Genomic DNA, 21,169 nt, shown 5'->3' with positions numbered 1-21,169 from the left:
AGGTGCAGGCCGGATGCAGTGACTCACCCCTGTAATCCCAGCACTTTGGGAGGCTGAGGCGGGTGGATCACGAGGTCAAGAGATCGAGACCATCCTGGTCAACATGGTGAAACCCTGTCTCTACTAAAAATACAAAAATTAGCTGGACATGGTGGTGCGTGCCTGTAATCCCAGCTACTCAGGAGGCTGAGGCAGGAGAATTGCCTGAACCTAGGAGGCGGAGGTTGCGGTGAGCCGAGATTGTGCCACTGCACTCCAGCCGGGGCAACAGAGCGAAACTCCATCTAAAAAAAAAAAAACCAGAAAACAAAAAACAAAAAAACCCCCCAAAACAGGTGCAGGTCAGTTAAACGAAAACCGCTCATGCGCTGTGCCCTGCAGGGATGCATTCGTGTGAGGGCGCCCTCTAGAGGACTCTGAGGGTAGAAGGCATTCATCCTAAATGGATGCACGAGGGTTTTTCATCCCAAGCGAATTCCCTACGGTATGTTATGCCCAGGGGACACGGCCAGTGAACAAGAAACGCAAACATTATCGCTGCTGCTCTGTTTACATGCAAGAGAGAGACAGTGAGCCCGCAAACGCACACGTAAGTTGTTTCTGCACAGCAAAATGGACCAGAATATGAAAAGATACTGGGGACTGGTGGCCGGGTGCAGCGAGTCACACTGCAATCACTGTGCGAGGCCGAGGCAGCTGGATCACTCAGGTCAGGGGTGGAGACCAGCCTCGGCAATGTGGCAAAACCCCGTCGCTACTAAAAAATACAAAAGTCATTTTGTCATGAATCCAAGATTAAAAAAATAAAAAAAGAGGCCGGGCGCGGTGTCTCAAGCCTGTAATCCCAGCACTTTGGGAGGCCGAGGCGGGTGGATCACGAGGTCAAGAGATCGAGACCATCCTGGTCAACAAGGTGAAACCCCGCCTCTACTAAAAAATACAAAAATTAGCTGGGCGTGGTGGTGCACGCCTGTAGTCCCAGCTACTCGGGAGGCTGAGGCAGGAGAATTGCTTGAACCCAGGAGGTGGAGGTTGCAGTGAGCTGAAATCGTGCCATGCACTCCAGTCTGTCCAGTCTGGGTAACAACAGCGAAACTCCGTCTAAAAAAAAAAAAAAAGTCATTTTATCATGAATCCAAGATTAAAAAAAGAAAAAGAAAAAATACAAAAGTCCCAGCTACTCAGGAGGCTGAGGCAAGGGAATCGCTTGAACCTGGGAGGCAGAGGTTGCAGTGAGCCAAGATTGTCCCACTGCACTCCAGCCTGGGAACAGGTGAAGACTCCACCTCAAATAATAATAAGGCCAGACTCGATGGCTCACGCCTGTAATCCCAGCACTTTGGAAGGCTGAGGCAGGCTGATCACAAGGTAAGGAGTTCGAGACCAGTCTGGCCAACAGGGTGAAACCTCGTTTCTATTAAAAATACAAAATTGGACTGGGCGCGGTGGCTCACGCCTGTAATCCCAGCACTTTGGGAGGCCGAGGCGGGTGGATCACAAGGTCAAGAGATCAAGACCATCCTGGTCAACACGGTGAAACCCCGTCTTGACTAAAAATACAAAAAATTAGCTGGGCATGGTGGCGCGTGCCTGTAATCCCAGCTACTCAGGAGGCTGAAGCAGGAGAATTGCCTGAACCCAAGAGGCGGAGGTTGCGGTGAGCCGAGATCGCGCCATTGCACTCCAGCCTGGGTAACAAGAGCGAAACTCCGTCTCAAAAAAGAAAAAAATACAAAAATTAGTTGGGCATGGTGGCGCGCGCCTGTAATCCCAGCTACTCCGGAGGCTGAGGTAGGAGAATTGCTTGTACCCAGGAAGCAGAGGTTGCACTTCAGTCTGGGCGACAGAGTGAGACTCCATTAAGAAAAAAAAAAGAAAAGAAAAGAAAAGAGAAGAGAAGAGAAGAGAAGAGAAGAGAAGAGAAGAGAAGAGAAGAAAGAAAGAAGGAAGGAAGGAAGGAAGGAAGGAAGGAAGGAAGGAGAGAGAGAGAAAGAAAGAGAGAAAGAAAGAGAGAAAGAAAGCTCAAGCTAATAAAAAGAAGTCCTGTCAATGCACCTATATCACCTTCTCTGGTGCATTATTTTAAAAAATAAAGATAGAGGGGACTGGGGCAAGCTACTATAGACAGAGTGTTCAGGAAAAGGCCTTTTGAGGGAAGGACTCTGAGCTGCGGGCTGAAGGACAAGGCACACCAAAGCGTATAAGGAAGGCTGCCGGTCCAGTCACAGGTGCCCTGAGAGGTTCTCAGTAGGTGTGTTCATCCGAGAGCAGCAAGGCTAGTGCCGCTGAATTCAGAGTCACTGAGGAACCGAGGTAGGAAATGAGGCAGATAATGTGCTATTGTCACAATTATGGAATGCAGGCTGATGACACAGAACACTACAGATTTCAGAAACAGATGCGCTTCATCTGTGCACAAACTCACACTGTATTTTTGCAGCCGAGAAAGAACAGACGTTTTTGTGGGGCTGTTTGGTTCACAACCCCGACCTTACGCTGTACCCCAAATCATTTCTAGATGGCTCGCAGGTTTAACTGTGAAAGATGAAACCGTGCATATTCAAGAGGGAGGCATGGAGAAACATCTCTGGGGTCTCAGGATAGGCAAGGATTTCTTTTATTTTCTTTTTGAGACAGAGTCTTGTTCTGTTGCCTAGAATGGAGTGCAGTGGCGCAATCTCAGCTCATTGCAGCCTCCACCTCTCAGGTTCAAGTGATTCTCTTGCCTCAGCCTCTGGAGTAGCTGGGACTACAGGCACCCACCACCATGCCTGAACGTGGTTTTGCCATGTTGGCCAGGCTGGTCTTGAATTCCTGACCTCAGGTGATCTGCCTGCCTAGGCCTCCCAAAGCCGTGGGATTACAGGCGTGAGCCACGGCACCCGACAAATTCCACGTTTTCAGATTCCACATGAGAGGGATCATGCAGTATTCGTCTTTCTGTGCCTGGCTGAGTTAACATGTCCTCCATGGATGAACTTGGTTCATCCATGCTGTCCCAAGTGACACGATTTCCTTCTTTTTGAAGACTGCCTAGTATTCCATTGTGCGCACACACCCCCTTTTCCCTGTGCGTTCATCCACTGGTGGACTAGGTGGGTTCCACGTCTTGCCTTCTGTGAACGGTGCTGCCATAACACCGGAGCAGGTGTGTCCTTCATTTCCTGGGTAAGTACCCAGCAGCGGGACTGCCGGATCATATGGCGTTTCTATTTTTAATGTTTTGAGGAAGCAGAGGTGGTAACGTCTGAGCTGAAAACTGCAGAATGAGGAGGAGGGGTGACCTGAAGGTCCTAAGCAAGTCTGGAGGAGGAGGGTTCCCATAAGGGCCCTGCATAAAGCCGTCTGGTTCCGGTGTATGAAGAAAAGCCCAGCGGCTAACGGAGTGGATCCGAGAGGGAGAGCGGAGTGGCCCGGAGGGAGGAAGGGAAGCGGCCAACGCCCGCAGGAGCCAGATCATGGAAGGCGTCTTAGGACAGGGTAAAGACTCTGGCTTCTGTTCCGAGTGGAAAAGGAAGCAATTAGGGGTTGTTACGATTGGAAATGACATAATCCCGTTTCTGGTTTTTTTTTTTGTTTTTTTTTTTTTGAGACGGAGTTTCACTCTTGTTACCCAGGCTGGGGTGCAATGGCATGATCTTGGCTCACCGCAACCTCCGCCTCCTGGGTTCAGGCAATTCTCCTGCCTCAGCCTCCTGAGTAGCTGGGATTGCAGGCCCGCGTCACCATGCCCAGCTAATTTTTTGTATTTTTAGTAGAGACGGGGTTTCACCATGTTGACCAGGATGGTCTCGATCTCTTGACCTCGTGATCCACCCGCCTCGACCTCCCAAAGTGCTGGGATTACAGGCGTGAGCCACTGCGCCCAGCCCTCCCGTTTCTGTTTTTAAAAGAATCTTGCTGGGTGGAAGACAGACACAACATGGTAAGGAAGTCAAGTGAAAGGGGACAGAAGACCGGGGTCCTTGGGAAAGACGCTGGTGGGTTTGCAATGGGTGGTGGCGGGAGAGAGGAAGCTACGCTGGGTAACTGGTGGAATTCCTCACTCAGCAAGTATCCTAGAGGGCATTGTGTCCTGGTACAGACGGGCACTACAGATAGAGCCATTAAGAAAAGAAAGTCCTGGGCCGGGCGCGGTGGCTCATGCCTGTAATCCCAGCACTTTGGGAGGCCGAGGCGGGTGGATCACGAGGTCAAGAGATCGAGACCATCCTGGTCAACATGGTGAAACCCAGTCTCTACTAAAAATACAAAAAAATTAGCTGGACACGGTGGTGCCTGCCTGTAGTCCCAGCTGCTCAGGAGGCTGAGGCAGGAGAATCGCTTGAACCCAGGAGGTGGAGGTTGCGGTGAGCCGAGATCACACCCTTACACTCCAGCCTGGGTAACAAGAACAAAACTCCCGTCTCAAAAAAAAAAAAAAAAGAAAGAAAGAAAAAGAAAATAAAGTCCTCAGCTGGGTGCGGTGGCTCGTGCCTGTAATCCTAGTGCTTTGGGAGGCCGAGGTGGGGAGTTCAAGACCAGTCTGGCCAACATGGTGAAACCCCATCTCTACTAAAAATACAAAATTAGTCAGGCATGGTGGCGCATACCCGTAATCTCAGCTACTTGGGAGGCTGAGGCAAGAGAACCTGGGAAGCGGAGGTTGTGGTGAGCCAAGATGGTGCCATTACACTCCAACCTGGGCGACAAGAGTGAAACTCCATCTCAAAAAAACAAAACAAAAGGAAAGAAAGTCCTCTTGGCAAGACGTGGTGGCTCACACCTATAATTCCAGCACTCTGGGAGGCTGAGGTGGGAGGATCACTTGACCCCAGGTATTCAAGACCAGCCTGGACAACGTGGCAAAACCCCATCTCTACTAAAAAAAAAAAAAAAAAAAAATATTAGCCGAGCATGGTGGTGCACACCTGTAGTCCTGGCTACTCAGGAGGCTGAGGCAGGAGAATGGCTTGAACCCAGGAGGCAGAGGTTGCAGTGAGTTGAGATCATGCCATTGCACTCCAGCCTGGGTGACAGAATGAGACTCTGTCTTAAAAAAAAAAAAGACTCCCTAGACTCCCACACAATAATAGTGGGAGACTTCAACGTCAATATTAGATAGATCAACAAGACAGAAAATTAATAAGGCTATCCAGGACTTGAACTCAGATCCGGAACAAGTAAACTTAATAAACATTTATAGAACTCTTCACTTTAAATACACAGAATATACACTCTTATCAGTACCACATCACACCTACTCACAGGTTTAAATGAAATATTGGTCGGCCATTATTAAGCACAATTATCGGCAGAAAAGAGGTTTTCAATACCCATTTTTAGAATAAAGCAACATTCCCGTTCTCTCTCCCTCTTTTTCTTTCTTTTTTCCTCTCCTTCATTCTTTTTTCTTTCTTTCCTTCTCTCCTTAAAAAAAAAAAAAAAAGAAGAACAAAGTCCCCTTAGCCTGGAATGTTGGCTCACGCCTGTAATCCACTTGAGGCTGGGAGTTCGAAACCAGCCTGGCCAACATGTCAAGACCCCATCTCTACAAAATAATAATAATAATACAAACATTAGCCAGGCATGGTGGTGTGTGCCTGTGGTCTCAGGTACCCAGGAGGTTGAGGTGGGAGGATGGCTTGAACCCAGGGAAGTTGAGGCCACAGTGAGCCATGATCATATCACTGCACTCCAGCCTGGGTGACAGAGCCAGACCCTGTCAAAACAAAAACCTAGTTTGGAGCTTTGCCGAGGTGGGTGGATCACGAGGTCAAGAGATTGAGACCATCTTGGAGGTCAACATGGTGAAACCTCGTCTCTACTAAAAATACAAGAAATTAACTGGGCATGGTGGCGCGTGCCTGTAATCCCAGCTACTCGGGAGGCTGAGGCAGGAGAATTGCCTGAACCCAGGAGGCGGAGGTTGCAGTGAGCCAAGATCGCGCCATTGCACTCCAGCCTGGGTAACAAGAGCGAAACTCGTCTCAAAAAAAAAAAAAAAAAAAAAGTCCCCATCCTTATAGCATTCCAGCACTATAAGGGAAGACTGATCATTACCCACAGGAACGCACAGGCATGTCACACCATGTCAGTGACGTGTGTGACAAAGAAGAAAAGCTGGGCACGAGAGCAGGAGTAACCGATGCAGTTCTAGGAGGGGCGCTGGGAGAAAGCCTGTCGGAGACGGAGACGGTGCTTGATCTGGGGCCCGAACGCCTCCCCTCCGAGGAGAGCGGTTCTGGTGGAGGGAGCAGGACGCGGATGCCTGCAGGTGGGAGTGTGTTTTGACTGTTCTAAAAGGAGTAAAATGAGTGCCGTGCTGGAGGAGAGTGAACGAGGGAAAGAGGAGTAAGAAAGGAGATCTGGCAGCCGACATTTGAAAGCGGGATCCACCACGACTGGGTAGTGGAGCCCAGCCGGGCTCTCCATGAATACCTGGGCGACATGGGGCACGTGAGTTGACTGCTGTCACTCAGGTTGTCAATTGTGAGGTCCTTTACATCCGGCAAGCTGTGAACTCGTAGGGTGTTTCTGAGAAATGTAAGGATGTATATAGTTGATCCTTGAACAACACGGGTCTGAACTGCGTGGGTCCACTTTCCCAGGGATTTTCCTCCTCCTCTGCCACCCCCAAGACAGCCAGACCAACCCCTGGTCTTCCTCCTCCTCCTCAGCCTACTCAACCTGAAGATAACGATGACCTTTATGATGATCCACTTCCAGTTAATGAACAGTGAATATACTTTCTCCTTCTTAGGATTTTATGGGTTTTTTTTTTTTTTTTTGAGATGGGGTCTCACTCTGTAGCCCAGGCTGGAGTGTGGTGGCGTGATCTCGGCTCACTGCAACCTCCACCTCCTGGGTTCAAGTGATTCTCCTGCCTCAGCCTCCCGAATAGCTGGGATTACAGGCGCCTGCCACCACATCCAGCTATTTTTTTTTTAAACGGAATCTTACTCTGTGGCCCAGGCTGGAGTGCAATGGTGTGATCTCGGCTCACTGCAGCCTCCACCAGGTTCAACTGATTCTCCTGACTCAGCCTCCTGAGTAGCTGGGATTACAGGCATGTGCCACCACGCCCAGCTATTTTTGTATTTTTTAGTAGAGACAGGATTTCTCCATGTTAGTCAGGCTGGTCTCGAACTCCCAACCTCAGGTGATCCACCCGCCTCAGCCTCCCAAAGTACTGGGATTACAGGCATGAGCCACCGCACCCAGCCCCTAAAATTTTTTAAATATGTTTTTAGTAGAGACAGAGCCTTACCATGTTTCCCAGGCTGGTCTTGAACACCTGGCCTCAAGTGATCTGCCCGCCTTGGCCTCCCAAAGTGCTGGGGTCATAGGTGTGAGCCACTGCACCTGGCCTGTTTTTCCTTTTTTTTAAATTTCATTTTCTCTTAGAGCCTTCGGATGACATTCTTATTTATTTTATTGTACTTTAAATCACTAGGAATAAAGTATCAGAGCTCCGAAGTGTGTTAGCAGAGAAACGTATCTGAGACATGACCCACAAGTACAATGCAAAGAATTTGCATGAGTCTGCAGCAACTCGCCGCCTCAGAAAAAAGAATTCAACTAAGGGAAAACCAAACCAAACCAAACCCAAAGATTTAAGGGGAATAAGACAGAAGGAGACTTGAAAAGCAAGTGCCAGCTGGGCGCAGGGGCTCACGCCTGTCATCCCAGCACTTTGGAAGGCCAAGGCCGGCAGATCACTTCAAGTCAGGAGTTCGAGACCAGCCTGGCCAACACGCTGAAACCCTATATCTACTAAAAATACAAAAATGAACCAGGTGTGATAGTGTGCACCTGTAGTCCAAGCTACTCTGCAGGCTGAGGTAGTAGAATCGCTTGAACCCAGGAGGCTGAGGTTGCAGAGAGATAGCGCCAGTGCACTCCAGCCTGGGCCACAGAGCCAGACTCTGTCATCAATCAATCAATCAATCACTTACTTACTTTTTTTTTTTTTTTGAGACGGAGTTTCGCTCTTGTTACCCAGGCTGGAGTGCAATGGCGCGATCTCGGCTCACCGCAGCCTCCGCCTCCTGGGTTCAGGCAATTCTCCTGCTTCAGTCTCCCGAGTAGCTGGGATTACAAGCACGAGCCACCATGCCCGGCTAATTTTTTGTATTTTTAGTAGAGATGGGGTTTCACCATGTTGACCAGGATGGTCTGGATCACTTGACCTCATGATCCACCCGCCTCGGCCTCCCAAAGTGCTGGGATTACAGGCGTGAGCCACCGCACCCGGCCCACTTACTTACTTAATATGGATAACCTAGATTTTTCTGCCTCATTCTTTAGTTTCTCACCTCCACGTGCACTGGGGGGCTGCTTTGCACACAGGGCCCTTCCGCAGGATGGGAAGGTTTGTTACACAGCGAAAGGTGTCGGGGTGTGCTCCCGCGCAGGTTGCTTCTCTCTGCTTCTTCCTTTGTGGAGTGAAAGTGATGACGACACACACCCCACAGGCTGCTGAGTGACGACATACACCTACCAGGACCAGCTCGGCCGCAGAGACCCTCACCGAGGCGTCGCTGAAGGAACTGAGAAGCAGACACCCAGACAGAACAGCAAAGTGGGCCCATCCGAGGGGCCAGCAGCCTTACGGAGCTGAGAGCCTCAGGGGCTGACCGCATTCCAGGCTGATGGCCCTAGCAGGGGCTGATGGCCCTAGCAGATGCTGATCCCCGTGTTTAGTCTCTCAGAACAGGTGAGGATCATTAACAAACGGATGTTCGGTATTTTCTCATAACACAAAAATAAAACAGGTAGGCAGCTGGTGCCCACTTACGACTGATCACAGACAAACTGGAAAGTAATTCTCCACGAGGGAGCCACGGGGGCAGCGTCACATATCAGTGCTTAAAGAATTGTTTTCGCAGGCCTGGTGCGGTGGCTCAAGCCTGTAATTCCAGCACTTTGGGAGGCCGAGGCGGGTGGATCACGAGGTCAAGAGATCGAGACCATCCTGGTCAACATGGTGAAACCCCGTCTCTACTAAAAATACAAAAAATTAGCTGGGCATGGTGGTGCGTGCCTGTAATCCCAGCTACTCAGGAGGCTGAGGCAGGAGAATTGCCTGAACCCAGGAGGCGGAGTTGCGGTGAGCCGAGATCGTGCCACTGTACTCCAGCCTGGGTGACAGAGTGAGACTTTGTCTGAAAAAAAAAAACAAAAAAACTTCAAGAAGCTATGAGATAAGGGAGCACCAGGTTACTCATTAGTCTGTGTATGTAACTAAGAAAAAAGCAAAGATTTACATAACAAATGTCCTGAAATTAGTATCAACTGTATATCCCGTAACTTGCCATTCATTGTAGAAGATAATATTTTTGTAGCATCTACAGACATGTTTGAATAATTCCAAGGATTATGAACTTGCAACCTGGAAACCATGGCAGCTGTGTTTGCTGAATCTTTTTCCGTGGAAAAGTCAAATTAGACGCTGTAAATGATGCTTGCAAAAGGAAGGTGAGTTTGCCGAACAAACAAAATAACGAGCTACGGCTGTGACTCTGGCGGTAGTTTTAAGTATCTCAACCTGCACCGACTGCACAGGTTAGTTTAGAATCTGGAACAAATATAAAGTCATTCCTCTTTGCAAAGTTATTCTGTGTATAAAATAAATAAACGACTCTAAAAAATTAAGTTTAGGCCGGGCACGGTGGCTCGGCTCACACCTGTAATCCCAGCACTTTGGGAGGCCGAGGCGGGTGGATCATGAGGTCAAGAGATCGAGACCATCCTGGTCAACATGGTGAAACCCCGTCTCTACTAAAAATACAAAAAAATTAGCTGGGCATGGTGGTGGGTGCCTGTAATCCCAGCTACTCAGGAGGCTGAGGCAGGAGAATTGCCTGAACCCAGGAGGCGGAGGTTGCGGTGAGCTGAGAGCGCACCATTGCACTCCAGCCTGGGTAACAAGAGCGAAACTCCATCTCAAAAAGAAAAAAAAGAAAAAAAAAGTTTAAAGGGAACGCTGTTGGGTTTACTTCACCTTTAAAGACCTGCCTTCTGTTCGCCCACCTGTGTCTCAGCGCCCTCTACTGGTGCTTAAAATCCTATCATAATTAAGTACCGAGAAAATAAAATAAAATAAAATAATTAAATTAAAAAAAACAAAATCCTCTGCAGTCCCAGACCAGTCCTTGACGGTCCTCCGAAACAGAGGTCAGAGGTCAACCTAGAAAACTCAAATAGGGACACTCTTCATTGTTTCGTATGAAAGTAATTCCAGGGGAGTAGGGCGCAAAAAAAAAAAAGAAATTCCAATTTTGATTATCACCATCCACAGAAGCCTCAATTTAAAAAAATGTATCTTGCACGAATTGACTGCTGGGCAATTATTCATAGGATTAAAATTGTTCATGATTTTCAGTTGCCGGTTAACGATTAGACAGGCAGAGAGAAATCACTTGCCAAGGCTGGTCGAGGTGGCTCACACCTGTATTCCCAGCACTTTGGGAGGCTGAGGAACGTGAGGGTGGGGAATCGCCTGAGGTCAGGAGTTCGAGACCAGCCTGACCAATATGGCAAAAACCCGTATCTACTAAAAATACAAAAATTAGCTGGTTGTGGTGGTGCGTACCTGTAATCCCAGCTACTCGAGAGGCTGAGGCAGGAGAATCGCTTGAACCCAGGAGGTGGAGGTTGCAGTGAGCCGAGATAACACCATTGTACTCCAGCCTGGGTGACAGAGAGAGACTAGGTCTTATAAACAAAAAGGAAGGCCAGGTGCAGTGGTTCATGCCTGTAATCCCAGCACTTTGGGAGGCCGAGGCGGGTGGATCACGAGGTCAAGAGATCCAGACCATCCTGGTCAACATGATGAAACCCCGTCTCTACTAAAAATACAAAAAATTAGCCGGGCATGGTGGCACGTGCCTGTAATCCCAGCGACTCAGGAGGCTGAGGCAGGAGAATCACTTGAACCTGGAAAGAGGAGGTTGCGGTGAGCAGAGATCGTGCCATTGCACTCCAGCCTGGGCAACAAGAGTGAAACTCCATCTCAAAAATAAATAAATAAATAAAACAGGGAGGGGAGCATCACACACTGGGGTCTGTTGAGGGGGAATAGAGGAGGGACAGCAGGGAGTAGGGAGGTTGGGGAGGGATAACATTGGGAGAAACGCCAGATATAGGTGATGGGGGGATGGAGGCAGCAAACCACATTGCCATGTATGTACCTATGCAACAATCCTGCATGTTCTGCACATGTACCCCAGAATCTAAAGTGCAATAAATTATACATATATGCATATTAAAAAAAAAAAAGGATAGCTGGGCACGTTGGCAGGCGCCTGTAATCCCAGCTACTCGGGAGACTGAGGCAGGAGAATTGCTTGAATCTGGGGACGGAGTTTGCAGTGAGCCAAGACTACGCCACTGCACTCCAGCCTGGGTGACAGAGTAAGACTCTGTCTCCAGCCAGGTGCGGTGGCTCATGCCTGTAATCCCAGCACTTTGGGAGGCCGAGGCGGGTGGATCACGAGGTCAAGAGATCCAGACCATCCTGGTCAACATGATGAAACCCCGTCTCTACTAAAAATACAAAAAATTAGCTGGGCACGGTGGCGTGTGCCTGTAATCCCAGCTACTCGGGAGGCTGAGGCAGGAGAATTGCCTGAACCCAGGAGGCGGAGGTTGCGGTGAGCCAAGATCGCACCATTGCACTCCAGCCTGGGTAACAAGAGCGAAACTCCGTGTCAAAAAAAAAAAAAAAAAAAAGACTGTCTCAAAAAAAAAAAAAAAGTAGAGAAAAGAAATCACGCGCCCCAGGCAGAACTGTGTAACCCAGGCGTCAATTTGCTCAGGTGTAAAAGATGCATTCTAATCCCAAGAAGGGTTCATTAATGTTTTTAAGTACATGCATATGTGGAACCTGAGGGAGTTATGGCTCTGTTCCCCACAGTTTTGTATACTAACTTTGACCAGACTAGCTAGATAGGAGAGCTGTTTTATAGAATTGCAACTCTACATGGTAATGAAACTAGGGGATCTTCTACTTGAAGCCTGAATCAAAAATGTAATACCAGCGGGCACAGTGGTTCACGCCTGGAGTCCCAGCACTGTGTGAGGGCGAGGCGGGTGGATCACGTGAGGTCAGCGGTGTGAGATCAGCTGACTAATATGGTGAAACCCCATTTCTACTAAAAATACAAAAAATTAGCCAGGTGTGGTGGCACAGGTCAGTAATCCCAGCTACTCAGGAGGCTGAGGCAGGAGAATTGCTTGAATCCAGGAAGCAGAGGTTGCAGTGAATCAAGATCGCGCCATTGCACTCCAGCTTGGGCGACAAGAGCAAAACTCTATCTCAAAAAACACCAAAAGTAAGACCATGTTGGACCAGGCACAGTTGCTCACGTCTATAATCCCAGCACTTTGGGAGGCCGAGGAGGGAGGATCGCTGGGGCCCAGGTGTTTGAGACCAGCCTGGGCAACATAGTGAGAGCTCATCTCTACTAAAAATTAAAAAAAAAAGAAATTAGCTAGACATGGTGTTACATGCCTGAAATCCCAAGTATTCAGGAGACTGAGGCAGGAGGACGGCTTGAGCTCACGAGTTCTGAGGCATCAGTGAGTCACTGGGTGACAGTGAGATCATGTCTCAAAAAATAAAACGCAAAATGTAACACCATTTTGGTCTTCCTTCCTTTTTTCCTTCCCTCCCTCCTTCCCTCCCTCCTTCCTTCCTTCCTTCCTTTGTTTTTTTTAATTTAATTTAATTTTTTTTTCTTTTGAGATGGAGTTTTGCTCTTGTTACCCAGGCTGGAGTGCAATGGCACGATCTCGGCTCACCTCAGCCTCCGCCTCCTGGGTTCAGGCAATTCTCCTGCCTCAGCCTCCCGAGTAGCTGGGATTACAGGCACGTGCCACCGTGCCCAGCTAATTTTTTGTATTTTTAGTAGAGACGGGGTTTCACCATGTTGACCAGGATGGTCTCGATCTCTTGACCTCATGATCCACCCGCCTCAGCCTCCCAAAGTGCTGGGATTACAGGTGTGAGCCACTGCACCCAGCCCCCTTTGTTTTTTTTTTTTTTTTAACAAGTAATATAAATTTAATTAAAGGATGTGGAAAAGGTCATACAGGCACATTAAAAATGAACTGGAATTCAGCATCTGACACTGATTAACATATTTAGCAGATTAGACAAGACCTAAATTTCTGTAAACAACATTGAAAAACAGAATTAAAAAAAAAATTTTCTTATAAAGACGGGGTTTCACCATGTTAGTCAAGCTGGTCTTGAACTCCCAACCTCAGGTGATCCGCTAGCCTTGGCCTCCAAAATGCTTGGATTACAGGTGTGCACCACCACGCCCAGCTGACCTTCCTTGGTTTTTTGACATGGAGTCTTCCTCTGTCACTCAGGCTGCAGTGCAGTGCCTGATTGATCTCGGCTCACTGCAACCTCTGCCTCCCAGGTTCAAGGGATTCTTGTGCCTCCGCCTCCCTAGTAGCTGGGATTACAGGTGTGTGGCACCACGCTTAGCTAATTTTTGTATTTTTATTATAGACGGGGTTTCACCATGTTGGCCAGAATGGTCTCGATCTCTTGACCTAGTGATCTGCCCCTATCGGCCTCCCAAAGTGCTGGGATTACAGGTGTGAGCCACCAAGCCCGGCCATAATGCATTTTCTTTAAGTGCCACTTGCTTCTCCCTGACGCTAAGTTTTAGTATCATTTGGGTGGGCGAGGTGGTGTACAGCTGTAATTTTAACACTTTGGGGGGCCAAAGTGGGTGGATCACTTGAGGTCAGGAGTTCCAGGCATGGTGGCTTACACCTATAATCCCAGCACTTTGGGAGGCTGAGGCAGGCAGATCACAATGTGAAGAGTTTGAGACCATCCCCGCTAACATGGTGAAACTCCATCTCTATGAAAAATACAAAGCATTAGCCAGGCATGGTGGCACATGGCCATAGTCCCAGCTACTCAGGAGGCTGAGGCAGCAGAATTGCTTGAAATCAGGAGGTAGAGGTTGCAGTGAGCTGAGATCACGCCATTGCACTCCAGCGTGAGCAACAGAGTGAGATTCCATCTCAAAAAAAAAAGTTTTAGCATCATCGGCCAGTGGCTGAATCTTCCTGACTGATCAAGGCAAGGGGAGTGGAGCCTGTGGTGGGGTTGGACCCGGTGTAACTCTTCCTAAAACCCAGAGGGAAGGAAGGTCACAGCCAGGACGGGTTTCCTGCCGGTGTCTGTGGTCAGAGTGAGGACATAGCTCTCGTCAGGGGCGGAAGTTTCACAAGCCCTACCCTCAGGGCCTGATGAAAGTGAGTGTCCTGGGAGTCCCTGGGCAGCTTGTGAGTGCCAGATGACGGTCTGCAGGTGACTTTGCCACTTTCAACCTCCATCTGTCCCTCTTTCAAACTGGAGGATTGGCCTCATGGTACAAGCTGATGAGGGTCTCAGCTGCTCTAAGTTTGGAGCCGGACAGACCTGGCTTTGAGAGTCATCTCCATCATTTTCCAGCCTTGCTGTGTAGGTCACACACTCAGAGCTTCCCTCTCAGCCTCAGTTTCTCCATTCGTACGTGGAGAATGATGATTTCCATTTTCTTTCTTTCTTTCGAGTGCAGTGGCACGAGCTCGGCTCACTACAACCTCCACCTCCCGGGTTCAAGTGATTCTCCTGCCTCAGCCTCTCAAGTAGCTAGGATTACAGGTGCACACCACCACGCCTGACTAAAATTTGTATTGTTAGTAGAAATGGGGTTTCACCGTGTTGGTCAGGCTGGTCTCAAACTCTTGACCTCGTGATCCACCTGCCTCAGGCTCCCAAAGTGCTGGAATTACAGGTGTGAGCCACCGCGCCTGGCCTGATGATTTCCATTTTCTTGCTGGTTAGTTGTGAGCTAGTGACGTTGGTGGTGGTGATGGGAATGGTGTATAGCACTCGGTGTCTTCTCTATGTGAGAACAAAGAGGCACAGAAACCTCAGATGTGGGCTCCCATGGGACAGCCTCTGGTGTCATTCAATGCCAGTTAGTGACAGCATTTTGTCACATTGCCTGTAAAAGCAAATCCAGGCCAGGCACCGTGGCTCACACCTGTAATCCCAGCACTTTGAAAGGCCGAGGCAGGGGGATCACCTGAGGTCAGGAGTTTGAGACCAGCCTGACCAACATGGTGAAACCCCATCTCTACTAAAAGTACAAAAAATTAGCCAAGTGTGGTGGTGCATGCCTGTAATTCCAGCTCCTTGGGAGCTGAGACAGGAGAATTGCTTGAACCCAGGACGCACAGTTGCTGTGAGCTGGTGGCACACGGCTATAGTCCCAGCTACTCAGGAGGCTGAGGCAGAAGAATTGCTTGAAATCAGGAGGTAGAGGTTGCAGTGAGCTGAGATCACGCCACACCTGGGATTACAGGTGTGAGCCACCAAGCCCGGCCATAATGCATTTTCTTTAAGTACCACCTGCTTCTCCCTGACGCTAAGTTTTAGTATCATTTGGGTGGGCGAGGTGGTGTACAGCTGTAATTTTAACACTTTGGGGGGCCAAAGTGGGTGGATCACTTGAGGTGATCTCGGCTGTGAGCCGAGATGGCACCATTACACTCCAGCCTGGGCGATAAGGGTGAAACTCCATCTCAAGAAAAAAAAAAAAAAAAGAAAGCAAATAACAGCAACAACAAGAACAAAAGCCACCACAGCAGGCCATGCGTGGTGGCTCACACCTGTAATCCCAGCACTTTGGGAGGCTGAAGCGGGTGGCTCACAAGGTCAGGAGTTCGAGACCAGCCTGGCCAACACAGCGAAACGCTGTCTCTACTGAAAATACAAAATTTAGCCACTCATGGCAGCGTGCACCTGTAATCCCAGCTATTCAGGAGGCTGAGGCAGAAGAATCACTTGAACCCGGGAGGCCGACGTTGCAGGGAGCTGAGATTGTACCACTGCATTCTGCACTCCTGCCTGGGCAACAGAGCTAGACTTCGTCTCAGAAAAAAAAAGAAAAACCAGCAAATCCATGTTGACAACATGTTAGCCAGTAGCATAGATTTTACTGATGATGGGTTTGGTTAGGTAGAAGAGAATTTTCATCATACACCAGATAGTAAAGCAGTTTAAACTCCGATTCATCATCTCCATAAACCCAGCAAACGTTCTTCCCAGCCACCTGACGCCTTGTATTTCCTTCCTTTCTGCCTTTCCCCCACGTGGCTTCTAAAATGCCTTTTCATCCTGAATGATGTCGCTTTACCTGCAAACAAGCAAATACCATACTGCAGAATTTCTCCAGTTACAAGCTTCATACACAAGTGGCTTTTCAAAGCATCCCCTCAAAAGAAACAGGTCTCTTCTGGAACGGCAAAAGGGAAATTCTGCTTCCAGAAAAGCAATCATGTCTCTCTGCCCTTATACTACTAACATGGAGAAATGTTTCTCAGCAGAGTCTCTTGGGGAGCTTTATATTACAAAAGCATCGATGTAGCCAGGCGTGGTGGTTCTCACTTGTAATCCCAGCACTTCGGGAGACTGAGACCGGAGGATCACTTGAGCTCAGGTGGTCCAGACCAGCTTGGGCAACATAGTGAGACCTCATCTCTATTCAGAAAAATAACAAAAGAAAAAGGAAACATATGTTTGATGGCCCCTGCCCCACCAAGATTCTGATTCAGGAAGTCCAGGGAGGGGCCAGCGTCATATACATATATGTTTATGTATTTATTGATCTTACTATAATTTATATCAACTATTTCATCTATACATAATTTTCTTTTTTTCGAGATGGAGTCTCACTCTGTGGCCCCAGCTGGAGGGAAGTGGTGCGATCTTGGCTCACTGCAACCTCTGCCTCCCGGGTTCAAGTGATTCTCTTGCCTCGGCCTCCCGACTAACTGGGATTACAGACACACTACACCATGCCCAGCCAATTTTTGTATTTTTTTTTTCTTTTTTTTTGTAAGATGGGGTTTCAGTATATTGGTCAGGCTGGTCTCGAACTCCTGACTTCAGGTGATCTGCCAACCTCAGCCTCCCAAAGTGCTGGGATTACAGGCGTGAGCCACCGCTCCTGGCTTGTATTTTAATTTTTTAAAAATTTGTTTTTTTGGCTGGGTGTGGTGGCTCAAGCCTGTAATCCCAGCACTTTGGGAGGCCAAGGAGGGTGGATCATGAGGTCAAGAGATCGAGACCATCCTGGTCAATATAGTGAAACCCCATCTCTACTACAAATACAAAAAATTAGCTGGGCATGGTGGCGCGTGCCTGTAATCCCAGCTACTCAGGAGGCTGAGGCAGGAGAATTGCCTGAACCCAGGAGGTGGAGGTTGCAGTGAGCCAAGATCGCGCCATTGCACTCCAGCCTGGGTAACAAGAGCGAAACTCTGTCTCAAAAAAAATAAAAATAAAACTGCAGTGTACAGCTGCAGCAGAGCAGGGCTACCCCACAGGCAGTGTGCCCAGAGCAGCAGCGCTGCTTGCACACACACACACGCACGCACACACACACACACACACACTTTAATTATATGCAAATTAAGAGGTGTTTTATGCAGACATTTCTATAGAGTGATAACTTCCAGGTGTAGAGCTGTTGCCATGAAGAGAGGCAGTAACTTCTGGGTGTTGCCATGGCAATGATAAACTGACAGGCACACTAGTGGGCGTGTCTCCGGGGAGATACAGCCTCTTCGGTGTTTCAGCTAGTCCTCAGTCTGGTCTGGTGTCCAAGTCCAGCCTCAGGAGCCAAGTCCCCTCTCCTCGCTCACTTGTATCTGCCTTCTACTATACTGACCACGTGACATGGAGCAAGTGCTATGTGTGACAGCGTGTGTATGTCTGTGTGTGTCTGTGTGTGTGTATGTGTCTGTAAATCTAGTGGGTATTGGCTGGGCGAGGTGCCTCACGTTTGTAATTCCAGCACTTTGGGAGGCTGAGGCGGAAGGATCCCCTGTGGTCAGGAGTTCAAGACCAGCCTGACCAACACGGAGAAACTCCATCTTTACTAAAAAAATTAAAAATTAGCCGGGCATGGTGGCGCATGCCTGTAATCCCAGCTGCTCAGGAGGCTGAGGCAGGAGAATTGCCTGAACCTGGGAGGCGAAGGTTTCGGTGAGCCGAGATGGAATCATCGCCCTCCAGCCTGAGCTACAAGGGTGACACTTCGTCTCAAAAAAAAAAAAAAAATGTAGTGGGTATTTGTTGTCTGCCTTGTGCTCAGCACTGCCCACTTCAGATGGTGAACAGTAAGAATTTCCACTTGCTCCCCAATCAGCGAACAGCGAGGTGGGGTGCTGCGGTGGCTCATGCGTGTATTTGCAACACTTTGGGAGGACTGCTTGAGGCCAGGAGTTTGAGACCAGTCTGAGCAACACGATGAAACTCTAACTGTACAAAAGATGTTTTTTCTTTTAATCACCTGCCCTCACATTTAGGCAGCAGAGAGACCTAAGTTATAAACACAGATCTGCCACGAGATCCCTTGGCTGAACATGGCATTTCGAGTATTCTCATTCTCTCTTGACCTTTTTTACTTTTTTTTTTTTTTTGAGACAGGTTCTCGCTCTGTTGCCGAGGCTGGGGTGCAGTGGTGCGATCTCAGCTCACTGCAACCTCTGACTCCCAGGTTCAAGCAATTCTCTGCTTCAGCCTCCTAACTAGCTGGGATTACAGGTGCGTGCCACCATGCCCGATTAATTTATTTTTTTATTTTTAGTAGAGACAGGGTTTTACCATCTTGGCCAGGCTGGTCTTGAACTCCTGACCTCATGATCCACCTGCCTCTGCCTCCCAAAGTGCTGGGATTATAGGCGTGAGCCACCGCATCCAGCATCCACAAGAGTCTTCATAAGAGCAAGATACAAGGGTTAGCATAAGAGGGAGATGTGACCGGGTGCAATGGCTCACGCCTGTAATCCTAGCACTTGGGGTCGCCAAGGCAGGTAGATCACATGAGGCCAGGAGTTTGAGACCAGCCTGGCCAAAATAGCGAGGCCTCATCTCTGCAAAAACCATATTAGCAGATTTACAAATTCTGATGGAAGAACAAGTTTATGATTGCCTCTGTCTCTTGGGTCACACCAACTCTGCTTCATGCTCCTAATCGGTTCAGATCTCTCAGACACACACACAAAAACCTTCATAGCCATGCAAAGTGACTCATGCCTGTAATCCCAGCACTTTGGGAGAACAAGGAGGGTGGATCACCTGAGCTCAGGAGTTTGAGACCAGCCTGGCCAACACGGTGAAACCCCATCTCTACTAAAAATACAAAAATTATCTGGGACTAGTGGTGTGTGCCTGTAGTCCCAGCTACCCAGGAGGCTGAGGAAAGCAGGAGAATCACTTGAATATAGGAGGCGGAGATGTCAGTGAGCCAAGATCACACCACTGCACTCCATCCTGGCGACGGAGCAAGACTTTGTCTCAAACAAAAAAACAATACAAAGCTGGGTGTCGTGGCTCACGCCTGTAATCCCAGCACTTTGGGAGGCCGAGGTGGGTGGATCACCTAAGGTCAGGAGTTCAAGACCAGCCTGGCCAACATGGAGCAACCCCATCTCTACTAAAAATACAAAATCAGCTGGGCGTGGTAGTGCATTTCTGTAATCCCAGCTATTCGGGAGGCTGAACAGGGGGCAATCACTTGAACCTGGGAGGATCGCTTCAGCTCGGGAGTTCAAGACAAGTCTGGGTAACATGGTGAAAACCTGTCTCCACAAAAAACGTAAAAATTAGCCAGTTGTGGTGGTGCATGCCTGTAATCCCAGCTACTCAGGAGGCTGGGGTGGGAGGCTTTTCTAAACCCAGGAATTGGAAGCTGCAGTGAGCCAAGACTGTACTACTGCATTCCAGCCTGGGTGACAGAATGAAACTGTCTCAAAAAAAGAAAACAAAATTCTTATTGATTTAGAAAAGCCAATTTTGTGAGAGCCAATTCAGGAAAAGTCGAAAACCTTTCCTGAAAAATTTGTTTTTCAAACCAAGAAATGAAATTTTCTGATTATAAATGCCATATTGGCTGGGCACAGGGGCTCATACCTGTAATCCCCATCTACTAAAAATACAAAACTTAGCTTGGTGCTGTGACAGGCACCTGTAATCCCACCTATTCGGGAGGCTGAGGCAGGAGAATTGCTTGAACCCGGGAGGCGGAAGTTGCAGTGAGCTGAGATTGCACCACTGCACTCCATAATCCCAGCATTTTGGGAGGCTGAGGCAGGTGGATCATGAGGTCAAGAGATCGAGACCATCCTGGTCAACATGGTGAAGCCCCGTCTCTACTAAAAAAATACAAAAAATTAGCTGGGCATGGTGGCGCGTGCCTGTAGTCCCAGCTACTCGGGAGGCTGAGGCAGGAGAATTGCCTGAACCCAGGAGGCGGAGGTTGCGGTGAGCCGAGATCGTGCCATTGCACTCCAGCCTGGGTAACGAGCGAAACTCCGTCTCAAAAAAAGAAAAAGAAAAAAAAAGACTCTTGTGATTCTATGGTCCTGCCCAGATCACCCAGGATAATGTCCCCATCTGAAGTGCCTTTATTTACTCACATCTGTCCATTTTGCTATGTAGGCTGACATATCACAGGTTCTGGGGATCAGGACATGAGTATCTTTGGGGATTATTCTGCCTATCACCGAGTCCCTGTCATGCCATTCTTGTGACTGAGACCAAAAAAAAAAAAAAAAAAAAAATAGCAGACCTTTGCAAGGTCCTTAGTAATTCTCCCTGGGGTTGGGCTCTGGGGCTCACGCCTGTCATCCCAGCACTTTGGAAGGCTGAGGTGGGCCAATAGCTTGAGCTCAGGAGTTCAAGACCAGCCTGGGCAACATGATGAGACCTCATCTCTACCAAAACTGCAAAAACTTAGGGCATGGTGGCGCATGTCTGTGGTCCCAGCTACTTGGGAGGCTGAGGTGGAAGAACCACTTGACCCTGGGAGGCAGAGGTTACAGTGAGCTGATATCACATGGCTGACTCCAGCCTGGGTAACAGAGGGAGACTCTGTCTTAAAAAAAAAAAAAAAAAAAAAAAAAAAGCCAGGCAAGGTGGCTCACGTCTGTAATCCCAACACTTTGGGAGGCCGAGACTGACAGATCACCTGAGGTCAGGAGTTCGAGACCAGCGTGGCTAACATGGTGAAACGCTGTCTCTACTAAAACCACAAAAATTAGCTGGGCATGGTGGTGGGTGCCCATAATCCCAGCTACTTGAGAGGCTGAGGCAAGAGTA

The sequence above is a fragment of the Callithrix jacchus genome, chromosome 22, assembly GCF_049354715.1.
Source record: "Callithrix jacchus isolate 240 chromosome 22, calJac240_pri, whole genome shotgun sequence".
NCBI classification, from domain to species: Eukaryota; Metazoa; Chordata; class Mammalia; order Primates; family Cebidae; genus Callithrix; species Callithrix jacchus.
This window is presented reverse-complemented; position numbering follows the sequence as displayed.